This window comes from Pinus tabuliformis, chromosome 5_1 (genome assembly GCF_031772625.1).
Source record: "Pinus tabuliformis cultivar Carrire ecotype Pingquan chromosome 5_1, CPIR1, whole genome shotgun sequence".
In the NCBI taxonomy this organism is placed as follows: Eukaryota; Viridiplantae; Streptophyta; class Pinopsida; order Pinales; family Pinaceae; genus Pinus; species Pinus tabuliformis.
Window position 1 is genome coordinate 143,964,662 of NC_142305.1, and position 5,478 is coordinate 143,970,139.

Consider the following 5,478-nt stretch of genomic DNA (forward strand, 5'->3'; position numbering starts at 1 on the left):
GATCCAATTTTTAATATAAGACCTGATTACTTGCCGACCCGATATCTATCGACATCATACGGACCCGATAGGAAATAAAAATTGCCATTTAATGATTTATCGGGTCTAATTTTAAATATAGAACTTGATTACTTTCCGACTCGATATCCCGACCCGATATTTGGCCCGGACTTCAGTGAACTAAACTGTATTTGATACACCATCACGTATGACCTCTGAAATAAACCCCATTCTAGTTAACTACGTGATTGTCGTCGGATTTGTGGCCTGTTGATCAGACGGCCTAGATCATCTCGCGGGTTTATCACTTGCAAAAGCCATTAATATTATAAAATCAACCATTTATTTCAAATCTTTACATTTTTTTTTATTTCCGTTATAACATAATATTTGATTTTTCTTTCATCTTTTGATAAAACTAAAAATAAAACTTAAATAAAAATGGATGCTAGAACATCTGGCTCCACCTAGGGATAGTGCTTTTGCCACAGAAGCACTAAGAACCATATATCGATGCCTTCACCTTGGGCATGGAGTTATATATTTCTTAACCAATTCAAATTCGATGGCATTTGTACACTGAATTCACTCCAGTATCTACAATGATAGGATATTTATGCTTCATAACTGGAAGTAATGCTTGAGGTACTGCCCATTGATAGGCAGCTGTAGAGTTTCACCACCAAGATTCTCAAGAAGAAAAGTTTTATTGGACCTTGCTTCAACAATTCTAAAAGGGCCATACCAGAGAGGATCAAACTTCCTGTTATCACTCAAGAAATTTTTTTAAGATTGTTCACATCAGTTCAATTGTTTGTCAAAGGGTTGGTGTCAATTTTAGGTCTAGTCTTTTCATCTTGTTTTAGAGTCTTGTTAAGAGTCTTGCTAGTGTGTCAAATGGGGTCAATTCTCTGTTTTAGTCTATCATTGGTCTCACATCTCACATGGATATCATATGTCCAAACTCGTTTCAAAGCTGAAATTGTCTAGGTGATTTCGTAGCGCATAATTCATATTTTGCACTGGCTGCGCTACGAAATTGGGGATTTGTTCAAATCCATAGCCAATATTTCACAGCTGTCTCCTATGGATTCTGTGGGAATATCTGACTCGACATGTCACAGTGCTGGATCTTATCATCAATATACAAATAATACTGCTGTGTTTCATTCTCAAGGTTTTTCCTATAATCCCGCTACATTGGCCGAAGTTTTGGTATCCAGTGGAGGTCAATATCCTAGCATGCCTATTGTACAGAGTTCTGCTTCCCTCCAGAAATCTGCATCTAGTGAGAATCTCACAGGGGAACATACATCAAGTTACCTAAATTTTCCGTCATCAGATTGCCAAAGAGGAGCTATACATGGTAGTATCTTTGATGAAAATCCAGAATACATCAAGCAATGGCTGCAAGAGTTGGAGAGAGAACTTTTTAGTGATATTGATGAAGCAAGTATCATTAGCCCCACTCAAAGCACATATATTGACAGGGAATGGGTAGACACAATAGAAAACCTTCTGTATGAGGATTCCCCTATGCATTCTCCGATGGAGAGCACAACCTTGAAGGATTATTCTAATGGAAGCATAGATTATTCCAGTGTTGCAAATATCTCTGATTCATGTTCTGTTTCACAAACTAATTCTTTGCAACAGGAAGCATATGCATCAACTGGTCACCGGCAAGATAATGTTCATACAGGAAGCTCTTCCAAACAGCTGTTAGTTCAATGTGCAACTGCAATATCTGAAGGTAAAGAAGAAATGGCAATGCACTTGTGCCATTTGTTCATGGAATGGGGCTTATATCAGATGAGCAATTTAAAGATGTGGCGATTGCATCTTTGGGAAATAATTATGACACAGCTGATACTAGTTGTGACACCAAATTAATGGTAATCGAGCAGGAGGTCGCAAGACTCAATATTTATAACATTCTTGAGCCATGCTACCATGATCCTGAAATGCAAAAGGCTGTTGAGAATATGAAAAAAGTGCCCGAGAAACAAAGATCAGGCCACCATGGCTCTACTGGTTCAGATGTAAAGCGGCGTGTTAAGAGGGTAAAGTGAATTTGACATTTGGCAGCTGATGCAACAAATGTCAGATCTGCAATCGCGGAAAGAATCTCACAACTGTCTCTCAAAGGATTTGCGGGAGACACAGCAAAAGCGCAAGGAAGGACTGCATGGTGGAAACTTATTAGACATGGTTTCAGATGAAGAGGAATGGTAAATAGTGCAAGGAGCTTTACAGCTTCTTACTGTTGCTAATGGTCTAAGCAGCCGTTCATCTGTTTTTGAAGCATCTCTGCGTGCTACTTTAGCAAGATTAAACACCACACTGCAGATTTATAGTGTTCATGCAAATGTTAGTCAAGCCAATGCTTCTGGCATAGATGTTAGTGGGAGTGAAGAACTATCCAAAGCAGGTTCACCTAGACTTGATATGGCAGCTTTGCGGTTAATGGATACACCTGAAAAGGCTAGGAGGCTTTCCAATCTACTGGAGCAGGCAAGGGATCCTCGATTTCATGCTCTTTCACATACTTCTCAAAGGGTTGGAGCTTTCTCAAATGCTGTCAATGAACTTGTTTATGAGGTTCTGATATTAAAAGTTCGGCAAAGGATCAAAGATGTATCTAGAATGGCAATCTGGACGTCAGCTGAAGAAGACAATGCTTTTTCTTTACCAAGTTTTAGTGCCTACCCTCAGCCATATGTTACTAGCATTGGTGAATATCTTCTTACTTTACCTCAACAACTAGAGCCTCTTGTATTGGATGCTGGGACAACAGGATTGAATACCAATGCGGACGCAAACACTGATGAAGCTCAATTTTTTGCAACTGAGTGGATGTTCAAGGTTGCAGAAGGTGCCACAGCCCTTTACATTGAACAATTGCGAGGTATTCAGTCATTAAGTGATCACGGAGCTCAACAACTATCAGTAGATATTGAATATCTCTGTAATGTACTATCTGCTCTTTCAATGCCAATTCCTCCAGTTTTGGCTACTTTTCAGAACTGTCTCACTACTTCTAGAGAGGAGCTTCGAGAACTTGTGAAATCAGATGCAGTAGATCAACTTGACTTACCAACTGCTCGACTTATCTGTAAAATTCGTCATGTAACATTGGATTAATGTAATCAGTCTTATTGGCCAAGAGCATATCTTACAGTTTGTGTTACCGAATTCATCACACGGGTATAACTGCTATCATGAAGGCTCACATAGTACACTCAGAACATGATGCAAACCTTTTTGCATTAGACAAACAGTTGAATCAAGAAGCTATTGCCTTGGATTGGACAAAGTCGAGGAGCCAGACATTAAGTGGGTTAGGGCATAAAGCTGATATGAATGAGTTTTTTCCTTCCTACCAAACTTACAGCCTGGTAAAAGCTCGTGCTTCTGCAGCAGCTGCAGCAATAAAACAGTTGGAAGAATGTTTTAATAGCAAAGTGCTCAAATAGTGAAGTTTTGGTTTGAAACTATGATTTTTGAAACAACTCAGCAGTTTCGTAGCGCGCTACGAAACTGCTGAAGCTAAACAGTCTAATTTCAATTAAGCAGTTTGAATTATAAGCGGGAATTTTGAAAGGGAAACATCTAAAAGGCATACAAGGCATCATCTGAAGCTATCTAACAGTTAACCAGGTCAAGACACGTGGAGATAATATGCATTCGAATCCAACTTTGGATTTTTGTCAATAAGGAAGCATATTTCATATTTATCACACTTCAGGATATGTGAAACAGTTACAGTTTGCAAAAGTTTTGGCTTTCACGTATGCAAACGGTGGACAGAACATCAAAGACGTGGAAGTTTGCTCCATTTTGGGGTAATTAAAATATAAAGGATATACATCGTTGGATCCGGACATGTTAAGGCAGACTAAAGACCGATACACAGGGACAGTTTCATACATTTCAGGGTATTGGAAAGGATGTGTCATTAAAGATCAAACATGGAGCTTTGAACATCCATCACAGCCACCGCCAGAAGGGAACTAGATGTCAGAGAACGAAAATGATTGTAGACCAAGGCTGTTATGAAATTAGATTCCTATTTGATTTAGAAGTCTAGAAGATCTAGTAGAATTAGAATCTTAATTGTTTTAGGATTCCAGAGTTGTCAATTAGTAGTCAGTTGTAATTATTAGTTAGTTAAAGTGTTAGTAGGTGTCATAATAGGCAGAATTCGAATTCCCCTCATGCTGGAGGAGGAATCTCGATTAGTTAGAATAAGAGTTCTATATATAGCTGAAACAGCAATGTAATCGGGGTTGGAAATTTTATAACAGAGTACTGTTTTGGCTTATGTAAAGACAGAGTTTCAGTAATATAATTTGGCTGCTTTTCTTCTCAGGATTCATGAAGGATTTCCATGTTCAGAATGTGTGATTTTATTCTTTCCTTAATGTCTTTTACAGTTGCATAGATGTGTAATCACTCAGAATTCACTGATTGTGCTCTGATTTCCTGTATGCATTTATGAACTGTGGTTTTATATGAGTTGTGTTCTGAACATCCAAATGCTAAATGCCCTGACTTCTATGTAAAGGCAGTATCATTGTTTACTGAGATGTTATTGACTCCATAGGCCCAATGGAAACTTGTTTAATGTATTTCCAGCATTCATTTTTATCACTGTTATTTCACAAGAGTTAGCCATCTTATTCTTAATCAAAATCAATAACCCTATGAGAGAGCCCTCTCAGGCTAAGGAGGCTAAGCCTTAGTCAAAAGATTGGTTTGAAACAGTTACTTGAAGTCTTCCTGGTCAGCAGCCTTCCAGGGCCTGATTTTGAGATAACACTTCCCATGCTTACCCTTATCTTCTCTTCTAGTATCCCATCTTAATACTAGGTCGGCAATTTTAAAGTCAATCTCCCTGGCTTTTCTGTCAAAAATACTTTTCATCTTTAATTGATACATAATCAGGTTGTCTCTTACCTTGTCCCTGTTTTCACTTAGCTCCACTACTTTATTCATTCTTCTTATCAAAGCATTGGGTTCTTCTTTCGCCTCCTGAATTATTGCAATCACAGGCTTCAGAAGTTGACTTGGAAATAGAGCCTGACTTCCATATACTAATTCAAAAGGTGATTTTCCTATAGATCTCCTTGTAGTTACTCTAGCAGCCCAAAGAGCAAACTTCAACTTAGAATCCCAATCTTTTTGGTTCTCTGCAATAGTTTTCTTAAGGATCCTCATCAATGGCTTATTTATTGATTCAGCTAGACCATTTAATTGTGGATGATAAGCTGTTGAATGGGATAAAATAACATTGTACTTTTGACAAAAAGCATTAAACATGTTTGAACTAAATACTTGAGCAATATCTATTATGATTTTGACAAGGCATCAAAATCTGCTAAAAATATTTTCTTCTAAGAACTTCATCACCGCCTGGTCATTTGCCCTTTTAGTAGGAATAGCTTCTACCCACTTGGTGAAGTAGTCAGTAGTTGT

The 5,478-nt window shown here is 38.1% G+C and overlaps 1 pseudogene; it reads left to right on the forward strand.

Annotated features, from left to right (window-relative positions):
• Nucleotides 1-2,100: 2,100 nt before the first annotated feature.
• On the forward strand, nt 2,101-3,163 carry LOC149163823 (conserved oligomeric Golgi complex subunit 7 pseudogene; annotated as a pseudogene).
• The last annotated feature ends 2,315 nt before the right edge of the window (nt 3,164-5,478 follow it).